Source organism: Mytilus trossulus, chromosome 11 (genome assembly GCF_036588685.1).
Source record: "Mytilus trossulus isolate FHL-02 chromosome 11, PNRI_Mtr1.1.1.hap1, whole genome shotgun sequence".
Taxonomy (NCBI): Eukaryota; Metazoa; Mollusca; class Bivalvia; order Mytilida; family Mytilidae; genus Mytilus; species Mytilus trossulus.
In genome coordinates this window covers 4407595-4426381 of record NC_086383.1, presented here as the reverse complement: position 1 = coordinate 4426381, position 18787 = coordinate 4407595, and the positions used below count along the sequence as shown (strand labels likewise).

Genomic DNA, 18787 nt, shown 5'->3' with positions numbered 1-18787 from the left:
AGCCATCAGGTGACCAATCTTCTTACAATAAGCACAAGTCAGTGCCTTCTTCTCAAAAATATCAAATTTTGGACTAGACATATTATAACTGGACTGACTCTTATTCTGTGGAACAGGCTTACTATCAGTATGATCAGTGCTTTGATTTTTGTAATTTCCACTGGAAGTATTAACATTTTGACCCTTGAAACTTCTTTTATGTGAAAGAGTATAATTATCTGAAATAACAGCTGCATCATGTATTGACTCAACAGTTTTGTCGTCTAAATGTGTTTTTAAGTCTAAATGAACACATTGTTTGAACTCTTCTAATAACATCAATTGTCTTAGGTTTTTAAAATTGTTATCTGTTTTCTTTGACGTAAGCCATTTATCAAATAGATCTTCTTTTTCCCGAGCAAATTCCACATATGTTTGTGATTCAAACTTTTTATAAGATCTAAATTTCTGTCTATATGCTTCTGGTACTAGTTCATAAGCTTTCAAAACTTCCTGTTTTACCATATCATAATCAGAACTTTTTTCTGATGGAAGTGCGGAGTATATTTCAGCTGCCTTACCCTCAAAAACACTTTGCAGCATCGTAGTCCAATACGGCATTGGCCATTTCAAATTATTAGCAATTTTCTCAAACTGTGGAAAATATTTGTCGACTGTTTTTTCACAAAATTTTGGTACCAAACGTATATTTTTTGCTGCATCAAAATAATCTGATTTTGACTGGACTTTAGTGTTGCTTTCTTCTTTGACCATTTCAATTTTCAGTTTTTCCATCTCTAGCCTTTCCCTCATTTCAAGTTCTGCCTGTTTCAATTTAAGTTCATCTTGTTTTAATTTGAATTCATCTTCTTTTTCTTTTTCTTGTTTATCCATTTCCAATCTTTCCTTTATTTCCAGTTCTTTTAATCTAAGTTCATGTTCTAATTCAAGCTGTTTTAATTTAAAGGCGTCAACATTTTCGACCTTAAGTTCAAGAGCCTCTTCACCTAAAATTTCTGCGTCAACTAGTTTGTCTATAACCAAATTTTTTATAATTTGTTTTCTCATAGATACTTTAAAAGCTAATTTCAGTTGTTTAGCAAGCAACACTAATTCCTCTTTCTTTAAATTATCAAAACTCTCCAGGTCTGGCGTTTTCAAAAATTTACCAGCATCAAATGCCATTTTGTAGAATTTTGTTGGCTAGTTATAATAAAAATATTAAACAAATTTTGAATAAAATATGTTCAGTCTCCCGGACGAGCCCCCAATTTCTGTTACGGCCAGAAATCGCCTTTAAATTGTAGCCAACAAAAGACACAAATCAATAGTAAAATTTAACAATATTTAATATACAAAAGTTTACAAGAAGTTTTACACAAATATAACTGTCAACTTAACTGTCAAATATGAGTCCAATCTTTTATCTTTATCTGTATCCGGAAATCTTTCGGAATCCAATCTGAATATTATGTTCACTACTAAGGTCACAATCCAGTATGATGTTGTTTGTAGAATAAAAGTGTCAATCCAAATGCTGTGAATACTAATGTCTATCAATGTCTATGTCCAAGTTTAAATTATATGAGAGTTTAACTTTAGTGTCTGTATATATAGTGTTGTCATGGAAAGTTCTAGAACACTCTATAATGGAACATTGTGGAAAATCCTGGAAAGTTACAACGGAAGTTTCTGGAATAACGTAGAAGTTTAAATTACGCATCTTTTATAAGGATCATTCTAGAAAGTTCCAATCATTCTGTGATTGTTCCAGTGATTCCTAAACTGCACAGTTATAAGATTATTTGGTAAACAACTATCAGGCCATACAACACAAATTAGGCCAACATAAATAAACATAATAATTACAATATCATAACACTTCGTATTAGTGGTTGAAATTATGGCACTAAAACTAAGAGAAGATAATAATCTTAAAGGTTTAGAGGTGAAACTAGATGGTAAAAATTGCTCACTTAAAATATGTCAACTTGCAGATGATACAACACTATTTCTTAAATCACCAAAAGATGTTAGTTTAGCAATGAATATAATTGAAACTTTTGGAAGTTTATCAGGACTACAACTAAACAGAAATAAAACAGAGGGATTTTGGTTGGGAAAACTTAAACATAGCAGAGACAAATTTGAAAACATAAATTGGAAAACAGATAATATTAAAAGTCTTGGCTTTTATTTTGGTTATAACAATCAAGACTGTCAAAAACTAAACACTGATAAGCAGCTTAAAAAGTGTGAAAAAATAATATCAAACTGGATGAAAAGAAATTTAACATTAATAGGTAAAATAATAGTAGTAAAATCATTAATTCTACCAAATTTAACTTATATTGCATCAAATATGTACATACCAAAGGAAATAATACAAAAGTTTAAAACTCTAGTATATAATTTCATATGGAATGGGAAAAAAGATAAAGTTAAACGTGCAACTCTTTGTAAAAACTATCTAGAAGGTGGGTTAAAAATGATCGACATAGACCTATATCTCAAAGCTCTTCAATTGCGATGGATTTTAAAACTTAAACAAAATTCTGGTGATAATTGGACAATCATACCCCAAGCTTACTTAAACAAATTTGGTAAAAACCTCTTGATATTTCAAATGAATATTAAAAATGTTAATATGTTAGACAAAAACATATTTAAATCCCTTCCTGAGTTCTATCAGCAATTGATTAAAACTTGGATAAATGTTAAGGGAGGACAGACAAAGATCCCACAATCGTTTCTAGACATAAGAAAGCAGATTTTATGGGGCAATCATAACATACAAATAAAAGGAAAACACTTATTATTTACTAAATGGATTGAACATAATATTCTGTATGTAAATGACATAATTGATGAAAAAGGTTGTATATCAGAAAATAAAATTTTATTTAAATTAAAAGATAAACGGGATTGGATTAGAGAATTATCATTATTAAAGAAAGCTATTCCAAAACATTGGCAGAATATTTTAAAACAAGAAAGCTCATTTAAAACAAAAGTAAATATAAAAAAAACAAAAAATCTGCAAATACTAATCAATCATAATATCCATCCAGAAATGAGTAATAAAGAAATATATTCAATACTAATTGCCCCCTATAAGCAAGAAAAACCTGTAGGTATTCTGAAGTGGGAAAGAATTCTTGAAGAAAATTTAAATATAAAATTTAAAAGCACTCTTAATTTTATATTCAATTACCTAGAAAACAACAAATTTAAGATGTTTAAATGGAAACTTCTCAACTTCATCCTTCCATGCAACGACTTATTAGTACAGTGGAAAGTACTAGAAAACAATTCTTGCAATTTTTGCAAAGAAATTGACAACTATAAACATTTTTTTATTACTTGCCCTTATAATAATACTTACTGGCAAGAAATATACAAGTTATTACTTTATCTTAAAATAGATAGACATATTTTAAGGCTAGAAAATTTAATAACTGGCTATAAAATAGCAGATGTAAAATATTTTGATATAAACACCCTGGTAACCATGGTAACAGTTATATTCTTCTCCATATATAAGGCACATTTTGTTTCAAACAAAAAAGAATCAAAGATAGAAATCTTTAAAATTTTCAAAAAAGAAATATATGACATTATAAGATTAAATTCGATAAGAAATATAGAAACCGGGAATACGTTATTAAAGACTTCAGCATACTGTAACCTGTAAGTAAAGGTATAGTTTGTTTTTAACAGATAAACAGATGCTATCTTCCCTTGGCCTTGTATAAATATTTCACCACGAGGTGCCAAGATAAACCCGCACAGCAAATAACCTTTTGAATTGAATTTAAAATTATTTCATAAACTTACCTAGTTATGTTTTACTAACATAGTCAAGCAAGTAAGCTTAGACAAAGTAAATCCTTCAAAACAAAGAATATTAAAGTAACTCCAATACACAGGTAACCACCTGTGAGAAAGTAAACACACATAATAAACACAAAACGATACGGTGTAGATCCGTTATTTTCCCGACTTGTAAGCAGACTAAATCAATGTATATTGATGTTAATTTAATTTATGTATTATGTCTTATTGTATAATACTAACAATTATAAAATATTTTATTATATATTCTCCCTGGATGTATAATAACTGATATACAGGGATACTTAGCCTAATGCTGTAAGCTAGGTAAATTGTTAAACAGCATTTAGTGCAATAAAGATGATTTAATTGTTTCAAAAAAAAAAAAACAATTTTTTTCATAAATGTTCACATCTGAAGTTACTAGGCTGCTTTTAACAAACATTATTTAAAATCATGTCACATATTGCGATGTATTTCAAAACCTGTATGAAAAATATCATAATGTTAATGTTAAAAAAAAAATAGATATCAGTGTTTGCTATTGCGTATTTATATCTCATTTAAAATTAGTTTGAAGATCAGTGAAATAACGGATACGTCTTTCATCAGGAAAATGTGTAGTACTATAATTTCCTATGTAAATAAATGTAAACATGCCAAGTTTACTGTATAATAAATATATATATTTAAATTCTTTCGAAAGACAATGTTCAGATCCGTGTTAACATTGCTTTTCATAAATTGTTGGTTTAAAAAAATATATAAAAAAACCGGCTGATATATATAGACGAAACCGGGTGATTGTTAGTAAACAACAATGACGAAACCGGTGTATTTTTATTTGACATGACCCATTTCTTTAGTTCCATACACAGAAAAACAAGTATTGAGATGTTCATAATGACTAGTTTTGCTATCTCCTTTCTTTCTGTACAATGTGATCAATTTAACGAGAAGTTAAACAACTTCGAGGAAAGGTTCACTCAATTCGTCATTTTGACATGCATTTTTACTTATTTCTTCGTTAATATAGAACGGTTGTGGAACATATTGCATATCACAATAGAAAATAGTTTTATATGTATATATATTCTTCGATATCGTAAAAAAATAAGAAAATGTGGAGAAATCAAGTTTTCTTCTGTCTTTTAATGTTCCGTCATTTTGCCGGATGTTACACTCCTTCGAGTCCGAACACATTTTGCCGGTGTGGTTTAGACTACTATGTGATCAAAGCGCCAAAAACTTACAGCATTTTTAGCTTCCCTGTCGTAACAAGTGATATGTTGGAATTGTGCTATGACTACTTCTTAGAATTTTTCCCCTCCTTTTAAAATCACAAAAATGATCACCAGTACAATTTTTATTAACGAGTCAATATTTACCGATATAGGTAGTAGACTGTCACTCTTTTTTGTGTAAGTTGTTCTTCTCAATCGATATTGTTAATTTTAAATTTGATATTGCATGCTCATATTAATATTGTATTGACAGTAATTATTAATCGGAGCGGACTTCATTAGTATGGCTTACCTCATCCATTTTACTTTCAGTAAATAAAATATGTTTAAACTAAAAAAATCAAAGGATCTTCTTTTAAATTATTTAACATAAACTATAAACTATGCATATGTTGGAACTGGAATGATTCATATAAACAAATATTGACTGAAATGTTGCCATTGCATATATTTACATTTAAATATGATACTTCTATTTCACACATTGACTACTAATGTGATTCAAGGGCAAACAACCTGAACGTAACATGACATCCACCATACACAATACATATGATGAGGTTGAACGTTCAATGTCAACTCTGTATAACTTTAGTAATGGTGTCAACCCAAATATTCTCTTCATCCTTTGTATACCAATACGTGAGTTGGTTTAAACTTTTAGAAATATTTGGTTCTCAATGCTGTTCGTACTTGATTTTAGTAATTTTAACTCTTTTTTTTTCGAGTGTTACTGTTGGTTTTTTTTTAAAACAAACGAGCTTCTGGCGTATATACAAAATGTAAATCCTGGTATCTATGATGCCTATTTTTATGAATTGAACTTTCATATTTTTCTGAGCAACAGTACATTTGTGAATACAAGTATTCAAAATAGTTTGTTCAGGTTGAACCGAAATCAATATTGTGCCTGGTCAAAATACATGTATACATGCTTCAATCATCTAAATATTGACATAACAGTCCATGTAAAGTTATTAGATTGTTTTCAGTAGCTTTACAGCCCTATCTGATTATGGAAAATTATGGATTTTCATCATTATAGTTGTTTTGTATTTTTACAGCTCTATCTCACTTAGAAAACACACGCCTTTTATTATCATTTTTTTCGATATTCAAATTATAATTTGTTTAACAATATAATGCAGTCTTTGATCTGTTTTGATTTTAATTTCTTGTTTATTGTATTTTTAGAATATATGAATGTCAATAAACGCAACAGTTGTAAATGAATCATTGGTCGATTGATGTTAAATTTGATAAATCAACCATAACATGAAACTATAAATTGCTAATATACATATGACAAATTTTGTGGTTTTGATGAAGTCTAGAGTCATTAAATCGCAGTTTACTTACTAAATAAAATACATAGCAAATGAAAGAAGTAGACGATCTGAAAGGAGATCATAGCCGACTCTAGAAACGTTTAAATATAACACTTTCTGCATTTGTCTATTCAATTCAGAACCATCGATTTTACTATTTGTTGTTTGTATAGAAAAGATGGGTAAGATTGCCATTTAGACAACACTTCTTAAGATACCAAATGACAGACATTAGAAACAAAAGGTGAGCCTTCGACCTTCAAAAATGAGCAAAGTGTAAATTTTCGTACTTGTTATTGCTATATATGCTGTATTGTCATATATGCATGCAATAGAAGGCCCTAAAATGACAAATGTAAAACCAAATACAAATATGTAACACAGCAACAAACGACAACCACTGAATAACGTGCTCCATAAATAAATAATGTGGATGGGTTGAACATATTTTTGTAGTCCCAATCACCCCTAAAATTGGTGTGGTCGTACAACATGAGAACCAACTACAAAAATCAGCACAGTGGAAAAAGGTCACATGTGTTGGTTTTGTACATATTTCTAATTTGAACTTTTATTTGGTCTGTGGTGGAAAGTGTTCTTTTAATTAAACATATCACAAAGGAAATTAAACCTGCTATTTCAGTCAATATTGTGTCTGGTCAAATACACATGTTGGGATATGGATTATTATACATTTACAATTCAATTAATTATTCAATTACTGAACAATAATTAGTTAATAGGCCAACTCGAACTAAATGAAATGAGGCGCACAAATAGAAAACAGAATGATAGAGTATGATAAATCTATAACAGCTGCAGATTTAGTAAAAATACGTATACGCTTAATTAATAAGCTGACGTCATGACAATGGTGTAAACAGATTTGTTCCAGATTATAATATATGTAGGATTTTATTTTATTACACCTGCTTTAAATCTTCGAAATTTTGATATAAACTGTCCAATGTCAAATCATCATAATTTTACAGCCCGTTCTAATGAAGGAAATATCCATCATTCGTCATCAGATTCTTGGGAGAATATGTACGGCATTATCTGATTGGGAAAATATACGCTTTTGCTTATAAAATATGTCGATATCTACATTATCACTTGTTTAATAATAAAAAGCAATCTTTAATCTTTAAGTTTGTAATTTCTTGTTTATTGTATTTTTCAGTGTAAGAATGTCAATTAAGACAACTGAAGTGTATGAATGATTTGTCGATTAATGTTAAATTTCATCTTTAACATGAAACAATGAATAAAAAGCGTTTAACATGCGAAATGTGGTTGAAACATAAAAAAGGGGGGTTGGGGGTGTTGATCACCCTCAAACATGTTCAACCTGGGCACATTCTTTTTGGATTTGATTTAATTAAGAGGCATAGAAAATGTAAAACACTAAAACAAAACAAACTCAGAGTTATTAAGTAATTGTCGAATGTTAATGTACATCATAATGATTATATGTTTTAGGTTATTGTTTTTGTACATTTAACATATCGTTGTATAAGTAAGTGTTTGTTTTGTGAATTTTATATACAAAACAAATATTGACTGAAATGTTGCCATTGCGTGTATTTACATTTAAATATGATACTTCTATTTCACACATTGACTACTTATGTGATTCAAGGGCAAACAACACCTGAACGTAACATGACATCCACCATACACAATACATATGATGAGATTAAACGTTCAATGTCAACTCTGTATAACTTTAGTAAAAAGTACAATCACAATAATACTGAACTCAGAGAACAATCAATTCGGAAAGTCCACAATCACATGGCAAAATCAAATAACGAAACGCATCAAAAACGAATGGACAAGAACTTTCATATTCATGACTTCGTTCAGGCATTTTCAAATGTAGAAAATGGTTGATTAAACCTGGTTCTATAGCTCTAACCCTCTCACTTTAATAACAGTCTCATCAAATTCAGTTATATTTACATGATGCGTTAAATAAATAGTCATAATTAATAAAATAGTCAAACTGTGGGAACAGCAGCCATCATCGAATAATAATTTTAAAAGAAACAATTTAACAAAACGAAAAAACATCTACTATCTACTGAGACAGTGATTGCTTTGAGTGTCTGACGTCAGAAATTTTGAATACGTCACATAAATTTGTCGTTCAATGTGCATACAAACAATTTTAAAATTTACATTAAAAGGGAGGATTTTATATTTTGAGACTGTCTCATTTTCTCAAGAGTAGATTTTTTAAAGAAAATTGCAAAAAACTAAAATTTTACCTCAAAATTTTATAACTTTATCAATATTCAAAAACTTACCAATTTTTTCTTTATTCTTCTATATTTCTTCTTTCTGAACATTGATGAAAAAGAACAAAAGCTCAGGCAAAAATATCTCTGCACTTGTTTAACTATATATCAAGGACAAGAGATAATCCCAAATGAGCAATCATTTTTATTCTGCTGTGCAATCTTCATCAGTCCTGAAGCAAAAAATAAAATTTTAGCTTAAATCAGTAAGTAATGTAAAGGAGAGCTAAAATTTTAGCTGGTTCTTTTTCAGACCAAAAGCTAAAATTTTAGCATCCACAACTTAGATAAAATTTTAGCTTTGCAGAAAATTGATAAAATTTTAGCAAACATGTATACAAAGATAAAATTTTAGCATTTGAAAAAACATTATATTGCAAAGAAAAATAGACTTTAGCGTAGTTACATGTATTTTAACACCGCAGATGGCATTACCCCTGTTAACCTTAAGTTTAATTGATTGTTGGTTGTTTAATGTTCAGTGGCAACTAATTCATGCACTTTCAAGACAAGAACAAATAAATAGACAACAGGTAGGTCCTGTAATAGGACTTGATGAGGAGGAAATTTGGACTATCACCATGATCACTGGCTGGTAAATTGGATAGCCCATATGATCAGAAATTTGACCTTTCAAAAATCCACCTATGGACTGATCAGACATAAACAGTAATAAATGCTGAACAATTTCTCATGGTTATCATGGTTATTGGTAAAATACAAACAAGTGGTTATTAAAATATTTTACCTACCTACCTACCCTGTTTCAAAACTTAGGGTCGGAAAAGGGCAAACAAACAATATTTTAATTTAGGCCTCAATAGATGGTTTTCAAGTCAATTTAAGGTAGCAAATCTAATGACACAGCCAACTTTTGAGCAAAAGAACAGCATATAATCAGAACTTTCTGAGTGACGAGAGGTTAACTGGATGAGTCTTCACCATTTTCTGTTTTTTATTTCTGGTCCTTCATGGAGATTAATTGCACCAACTGTTTTAGGCATTTTGATTTTTCCAGTTACATTAACAGGTAAATCAAATCCTGATATTATCACACATTATTCTGTTTTATTTTCCTGTCGTTTACCAAAATCCATTTGGTCTATGGATTTATTAGGAATAAATTTTACCTTGCCGATGTTGTAGGCTTTCCTCAGTAGTATACCATCTTTTTCAACTCACAACTCATTAAAATCATTTATTCCTTCTAACTTGTGTGTAATCAGTTTGTGTTATGAGGTGTTGTTAGCACATTTAGAGACTTGACATCCAGCAACACCTGTAAACAGAAATAATAATGAGGGGAATTATAAACCGTTTCAAAGGTCATGTTTTCAACTTCAACAAAATGTGTGTACATTACAGCATAGATCAACATGATATTTTGAAGAAAAGAAAAACATTTTAAACTAGAGGCTCCAAGGAGCCTGTGTTGCTCACATGATATTTTTATTTACAATTGATGCATGGAATAATGCAACCTTTATACTTTTGCTCTAGTTTCAGAGATACATGTATGGAAAAGTCAAAAACTGCATTTTTTACCTATGTTCTATTTTTAGCCATGTCTGCCATGTTTTAGGCAGACAGGGTCACTGGACACATTTTACATTTTAAAAAAAAATAAATACCATAATGTTTATTTGGGTCCAAGTACATTTACATTTGTCTCAGTTGTTTCAGGAAAGATTTTTGAAAAAGATTGCAAAAATTTACGAAAAATTGTAAAATTTGACTTTAAAGTGCAATAACTCCTTATGAAGTCAATTGTCAATTTTGATCCTGTTCACTGATTTGTAGAGCTCACTTTGCTGAACGTTATTGCTGTTTACAGTTTATCTCTATCTATAACATTATTCAAACTAGAGGCTCTAAAAAGCCAGTGTCGCTCACCTTGGTCTATGTGAAGGAAGCAGATGGTTTCATGACAAAATTGTGTTTTGGTGATGGTGATGTGTTTGTACATCTAACTTTACCGAAAATTCTTGCTGCTTACAATTATCTCTATCTATAATGAACTTGTACCAGTAGTTTCAGTGGAAAATGTTAGTAAAAATTTACAAATTTTATGAAAATTGTTAAAAATTGACTATAAAGGACAATAACTCCTTAGGGGGTCAATTGACCATTACAGTCATGTTGACTTATTTGTAAATCTTACTTTGCCGAACATGATTGCTGTTTACAGTTATTAATATCTCTATCTATAATAATATTCAAGATAATAACCAAAAAACAGCAAAATTTCCTTAAAATTACCAATTCAAAACAGGTTGTCTGATTCATCTGAAAATTTCAGGGCAGATAAATCATGACCTAATAAACAATTTTACCCCCATGTCAGATTTGCTCTAAATGCTTTGGTTTTTGAGTTACAAGCCAAAAACTGCATTTTACCCCTATCATCTGTTTTTAGCCATGGCGGCCATCTTGGTTGGTTGGCCAAAATCCTGGACATACCCCACATCCCCAAATTATCATTAAAGAAATATAGTAAGTGTAAGTAAAAAAAAATTGTGCAAGAAAAAATATTGAATCATAATTTCCTGTTGATATGCACATCTGCATAGTATGTCCTTATTATCTACAAAGTTTCATGAAGTTCTGTTGTGTAGTAGCAGAGGAGTTGCAATGACACTTTTGCAGAAGTACATTAACACTTTCGCTACTGAATTTATTTTTTTCGCGGGATTTCCTGGCCGAAATATATTTGCACGAGCCATTTGCCTGACCGGGATTAATTTGACATGTGCTTCAGCAAAAACGACCTGGTAGTTTGGGTCATTGAAAACTCGGCAACCGTAGCGAGTTATGCGGTCAAATTTTGATAAAATGTAGATAAATATCATAGGTTGATCGTCCGTAACCTTTTCATAGAGTGAAAATTAGTTTACCTTAAAAACGTGTGTTGAAAACGTAGATTGATTGAGTCGGAAGATAATTTTTGTCATTGCCTACCGTCATGACCGTATATCACTTTCACTTCCATTCGGCAACATTTCTTAAGCACACGTGTGATTCGAAATTCTAATTCTATGAGCTACTGAATTATTTTCTTTCAAAACCTGTTTCCGTTTTCGTTTTCTTGGCAAAAATACTTGTAAATCGAGACTGTCGTTCACGTAGATTTTTGGCCGCCATTTGTTTACGGTTTCGAAAGAAGAAAGATAACATTGGGTTCGATAACGGACAATAACTCTTCCAGACGAGTTGTATAATACCCCCAGCGTTGATGTGCGATTACTGAACTAGTTAAAAATATTGTTTAACTGCAATAATAATCGATGGGACTTCTTTACTTTATGACTTAATCCCAGTAATGCCTTAATTCTTCCACATGTGAATGAGATAAAGCTTTCCAATAAATAAAAGTTAGTAAATAAACCCATTAAGTGATTTTTTTCAAAGTTCTAAATCCATGAAATTTCCAAAAAAATTGATTTGGGTCATGGTGGTTTTATAATATATAAAAAATATTTAAGCATAAATAAATGTACAAGAAATAAGCAAATATTCAGCTGTATAGATCTCAAGATAAAGAGCCTACTGAATTATTTATTTTTTTGAAAATTGTTGAAACTAAGTAGTCAAAATTAAGGATGTATAAGATAACATGAAATTGACAAATACATCAACTGATGTTTGTTAAAGCAGCACAAATAAATACCAAAAGCTGATAACTAATATTTTATAAATTTATTTTCATCATAGTTAAATTTATTAATCACATGCAGTAGAGGAAAAGGATAGAAAATATGCAGACAACTACTGGGTACTGTTTTATTTAAACTCATGGTATGTACACACAGATGCAAGTCGTTGAAAACAATTGCCAAAAGAGATTAAATTAATAAATCATGTACATGTTTTACTGCAAAATTCAGTTTTAAAATTCATTGATGGAAAGCTACATCAGGGAGCGGATATAGTTTGTAATAACATTTGGAAGCTATGAAATTTGTTTTAGTTTATATTGCTGTGTACTCATTGAAAAGGAGGATTCATATCATAAATTTTGATTTTGAAATTGAGTGAGGACAATGGAAACTGTTTTTTTTTTTATTTCTGTTTATATTGTTGGGTTATTTAATGGAATGATTTGTCAAAAAGTGAATAAAAATTACTTGAGTGAGGTTGTTATTAGAATATAACCATTGTATTAAACCAGTCTATTAATTAATCTATTGCATCCAGCAGCAAGTGTTACTTACAATATAAGCCTATATATTAATGTGGTATGAAGATACCCTGCTTATCATGTGTGCTAGTCCCATTAACAGTGTAAATTTTTAAAGAAGCTGACTTACAAGGTGACAGCTACAAGACCCTGATGTGGTACATTATCCCATTTCAAATTTGATTACTTTTTTCTCTTACTTTTTACTACTACATGTATATGACTTGGCATCTGAGAGAAGAAGCAATTTATATACCATTTAAAGTCACTTTTTGAACACGAAAAAGATGTTTCCTAGTGTTAAAAATGGTTGCTTATATTGGCATTACAAATTGTAATAAACTTTAGGCACTGCTACACTGGTCATTCATCTTTTGTGTGTGCAACATGAGGGGGGAGTTCTTCCTCATAATTTCCAGAACAAAAAATTGAACCCCTATTGTTTTCAGAAACATACAGGAACAGTATTATTTTACAATAATAAATGATGCAATCTCAAGATTAATCAGAAGCAGCAGACAACACATTATGTTATTTCACTTTGGGGAAAAATCACTACCCTTCAGCAAATTTTTTTTCCCCCTTCCCAATTCTAAAAAAATAATTTTCCCTTCCCTTCCAAAACAATTTTTCTATTTCCACTTCCCTTCTTTTACAATATTTTTTTAAATGAGAAAGAAAACGATTTGTTAAAATAAAATAATCATCTTGGCATTTTTCAGTATTTTTTTTCTCTGTCAACAAAGAGACATATATAGTATACATGTCTCTGGTCAACATAATTTGTTTTTCAAAACAAAACAAAATCTAAAATTTTTGTATGCTGAACAAGACTTTTAAAAACCTCTGTCACAAGACGAGATACATCATGGAAAATAAATTTACATTCGATTAAAATACGAATAAGATTGCAGAATATTGTCTCATCTTTCGAAACCACTTTTATGTAAAATAATAAAGCTTTGAGATGTAACAACACGTGTTTTATGAACCACACTATTTATAGACTCAGCTGTCAATTTTGTCAATATCCGGTTCTATTTTAAATGAAATTGGACTTTCGTTTTGTCGACCGTAGTACATACTGCAGTACAGCCTTTCAATAAAAAGAAAGAAAACCCGTAGCACTACAGACTCATGACTCTGACTCAATCGGTAATGAAAGGTTGACTGTCAAACGGCAACGAGAAATAATAATTTACAGTCGTGCACCTGATGGCGACAATCAAAGTCTCAATTTCAGATTGTTTTACAAATATCCTTCTCACAACTCCAAAATATACGTACAATAACTACTTTTGTTCAAGTTAAGCCACTTTCATGACCGCAGGTCAAGTTTTCTAAATGTTTCAACTCGAAATGAAACTCTTGACCATGATTCCGCCATTTTGTTTTTCACGAGTTTTTTTTTCCCTCAACAAACTTTAAAAAAACATATTTCAACAGTGTTTTTACGCCCGATACTAAAATATCGAATGCATTTGATGTTTATCATAACATCCATGAAGCAACGGGGCCAAGAAACATGTTTAAACATTATTTTTACTGTTTGCACTGGGACCGTCTAAAAATAGAAATATTCGGCATCTACACCGGTGTGCCAAAAGGATACATTCGGCATCTACACCGGTGTGCCAAAAGGATACATTCGGCATGAAAGGGTTAAAGCAAATAAGTTCAAAGGGGAGTAACTCCTAGAAAAAAATTGAATCGTAATTTCCTGTTGATATGCACATCTACATAGTTTGTCCTTATTATCTACCAAGTATCATAAAATTCTGTTGTGGGGGTAGGTATAATAAGGAACAGACAGACAAACAATCAAGCAGATGGATACACAGACCAGAAAAATTATCTTAATATAATATCACACATGGGGCTTCAAACAACATGCCATGGATCATTTTATCCAATGCTTTAATTTTTTCTGTTAAATATGGGTTATGTAACATGTGCATTGGCGGATCCAGGGGGGGGGGGGGGATCTTGGGGTTGCAACCCCCCCTTTTTTTTTGGCCGATCAATGCATTTTAATGGGGACATATAGTTGAAACCCCCCTTTTTAAAATGGCTGGATCCGCCCCTGATGTGTATGTGAGCCTCAGTCTGTGACTCGTCTAACATTTTGTCATTATCATGTCAGATTTATTTGTGAAATGAAATTTACTAAAGAGAATCAGACTGTCTCTGAAATTGTGTATAGAACCAGATTTGCTTATTTTAACAGGTCACATTTAGATCACGGTGAGTTTGTGTTGTAATTATGTTTTCTGATTGAACAATGTACATTTTGTTAATTTACCTGTTCTAGAGTCAAGGACAGTTTTCATATCAGCTGCTGTTACAATGTTTTTTTTTCAACTTGCAACCCAACTTTTTATCTTTTTGCGCTTATTTGCCATCTTTGAATCACAATATGACTTTCCTGCATGGGCCTCAGAGTAGCAATATCCCTGTATATTGATCCCTATGAAATATAAGATATTCATTACTCTGCAATTTAAATATACACAAAATAACTAAAAAGTATTGTATAAAAGTTTTATCACATTAGATTAAGGCAAACTACAGAAATAGGAAGAAAACTAAAAAAAATAGCAATTTTACCATTTGTAAAGGGGCATAACTTTAGAACGACTAAAGTGACGCCCCCAAATATTCAAACTTGATTGTGTTTAGTGGTAATAAGCATTGTATAACAGTTTACTAACATTTGGTTAAGGCAATCTAAAGTTAACTATAGTTGTTAATTTCTGTGTCAATTTGGTCTCTTGTGGCGAGTTATCTCATTGGCAATCATACCACATCTTCTTTTCTGAATAAATAGTTAGAGTACAGACATACAGTGGTTGTTGTTTGTTTACAGTCTGTGCCAAAAACTATTTGAATAACTAGCCCTATGGGGTAGTAAAAAAAAAAAATACTAGCCAGAATTTATATGTACTGGACCGGATAAAATCTGTGTCCCCGGTGAGGATCAAGAAGTGATCCGAACCAGCTAGGGAGGTTTGGGGGCATGCCCCCCCCCCCAAGAAAATTTTGGAATATTAGATGTAAAATCCTGCATTCTGAGGTTACATTTTTGTGTATAAATCTTGTCAAAAATGTACAGTTTTTTCTCCATATTATATGAAAAATTCTACTTTCCTTCAATAAAAACCTTCTCAAAACTGTTGACAAAACTGACTCCATTCTTTGAATTGAAGACAAACATGTAAATGTAAATTAAATGTATACATGTAGATATAAACCCCTTGCCATCACATATTGTTTATTCAAATTTGACTTTGGAAAGTTAAAGAGATCACCCTTTCTGATGCAGACCAAAAATAGAAGAAAGCTTATATCAATTGATTATATATTTATTCTTCATAATTTTTCATGATTTTTTTCAATTTGCTGAACAACTCCTGTTCAGCAAGTTCATTTTCATCTTCACTTTTTTCACCACTGTCCTCATCCTCATCTGTACTGCAATCTTCTTCTTGGTTGATAACAATCATCAGAAAAAAATATATATTAAAACCTTGTAATATTAATCATTTCAATTTGATGTGGATGTACATCATGGTTGAATACAAGTAAACTGCGAGCTACTGCTCACTGATGATACCCCGCCGCAAGTGGATAATATTAATAGTGTAAAAATATGCAAGTGTTCGGTAAACAGGAAGTTGTCGAGTGATGAATCTGAAAACGCATCACACGGTATAGCTGACTTATATTAATATTGAAACCAAATTTCAGAAATCCTTGTATTGTATTTCCTGAGAAAAATGTGACGAAAATTTTCAACTTGGCTATCATGTGTAAAATCGTACAAGTGTTCGGTTAACAGGAAGTTGTCAAGTGATCAATCTGAAAACGCATCACACAGTATAGCTGACTTAGATAAACCCTGAAGCCAAATTACAGAAATCTTTGTATTGTAGTTCCTGAGAAAAATGTGACGAAAATTTTCAACTTGGCTATCATGTGTAAAATCATACAAGTGTTCGGTAAACAGGAAGTTGTCAAGTGATCAAGCTGAAAACGCATCACACAGTATAGCTGACTTAGATAAACCCTGAAGCCAAATTACAGAAATCCTTGTATTGTAGTTCCTGAGAAAAATGTGATGAAAATTTTCAACTTGGCTATCATGTGTAAAATCATACAAGTGTTTGGTAAACAGGAAGTTGTCAAGTGATCAATCTGAAAACGCATCACACGGTAAAGCTGACTTAGATAAACCCTGAAGCCAAATTTCAGAATTCCTTGTATTGTAGTTCCTGAGAAAAATGTGACGAAAATTTTCAACTTGGCTATCATGTGTAAAATCATACAAGTGTTCGGTAAACAGGAAGTTGTCAAGTGATCAATCTGAAAATGCATCACACGGTATAGCTGACTTAGATAAACCCTGAAACCAAATTTCAGAAATCCTTGTATTGTAGTTCCTGAGAAAAATGTGACGAAAGTTTCGTGGGACGGACGGACGGACTGATGGATGGACTGACGGACGGACAGACAACGGTAAAACAGTATACCCCCCCTTTTTTAAAGCGGGGGTCCTTTTTTAAAGCGGGGGTCCTTTTTTAAAGCGGGGGTATAATTTAAAGCGTGAGTATAATAATTACAACAACTTTGGACTATAATAATTTGCATGATATATAGTAATTAGTTCTCTACAAAGAAAAATAATTTATGCTGTGTTGTGTATTAGAATTAAGATATTGCAGAAATTTATATCTTTGCTGGTTCTCATTCTTAAAAGTATTTATGGTTTTTTTTTAAATTACAAATATTTGAATGCTTTTATGAACTATGTGATGTATTTTAAATACAATAAATACCTGGATGTCTTGACCAGCAGCTGGTGTATCAATCTCATCATGACCAACCACAACAGTTTCTTGGTCGACTGTGTTTGTTTGGAGTGTCTCGGTTAATCGTGATGGTCTGGAATAGCCAACTCTCCTTCTTCTGTCTGAAGGGGTAATCTGAAACAGTACAAATTATTTAAAAAAAATAAACAGTGTTTGTCAGAAATTTTAATTAAGTTTACAATTATTCAGACTAATATGTAATCAAAGTGGAGCTTAAACTTATTAAAACTTTGTCTTGAAAGAGCTTAACAGCATGGGAGAAAATACATAAGAAATTAAGTATGTGTTTTAAAAGGCATACAATGATACAGTGAACTGAGGACAGTAAGTATTGAAAATAAGTAAACATGAATAAATTCAACTTTGAGCTAATATTATCCAATTTTTTCTGTCATGCAGACAAAAAAATAATTTTGAATGAACAATTACCATCCAGCTTTGGGTCAAACTGCTCAACATTATCAGTCTCAATTTTGACTTGGATCAAGTCCTTCAATGTGTCCGTCTTCAAATGACCCCGCCTCTTGCCTTTGCTGACTTTGATTCTGCTGAATGTAGTTTCTTTATTGACACTTGTTGGTGGTAGACTGAGCAGAGCATCTATAACAAGCTTTATATTGTCAAGGCCATCCCTGAATGTTTCAAACACAGATCCCCATGTCAAGGCACCATCTATAAGTCTGTTACTGTACCTAAAAAATTAATACACAAAATTGTAAATATTCAATATCAGACATATATGGATATTTTATTTTTAAAAATATTAAGATGTTCAAGGCAAAAAATTGGAGTAAATGAATACAGAGTTAGGAGTTGTTTACCCTATAGGTAACATTAAGCTAAAATTAGGTTTTTATAGAATAGAGAATGGAAACATTGTGCCAAAAAGACAACAACCCAAACAATGAGCAGAAACATTAATTACCTTTGATATATTAAAGATTTCAAAATGGCCCACTCTGTGTTAACTTCCTCTATATCCTTGCCTGACCTTATTAAGGTGGACTTGAGATTTTTCTTTACAAGATGAATCTCATGGTCCCCATACTCTTAA

At 31.2% G+C, this 18787-nt stretch overlaps 1 long non-coding RNA gene across 2 annotated transcripts; it reads right to left on the bottom strand.

The window, feature by feature from the left end:
* Positions 1–8692: 8692 nt before the first annotated feature.
* On the bottom strand, positions 8693–17833 carry LOC134690661 (uncharacterized). Of its 2 annotated transcripts, none has more exons than XR_010101991.1 (3): positions 15168–15753; positions 9819–9967; positions 8693–8861 (listed from the first exon to the last, which is right to left on the bottom strand). It is a non-coding gene; the product is annotated as an uncharacterized LOC134690661 (long non-coding RNA). The 2 variants fall into 2 exon arrangements; XR_010101990.1 differs by lacking the exon at positions 8693–8861 and adding an exon at positions 17701–17833 and having other exon boundaries at positions 9686–9967; positions 15168–15332.
* Positions 17834–18787: the final 954 nt, after the last annotated feature.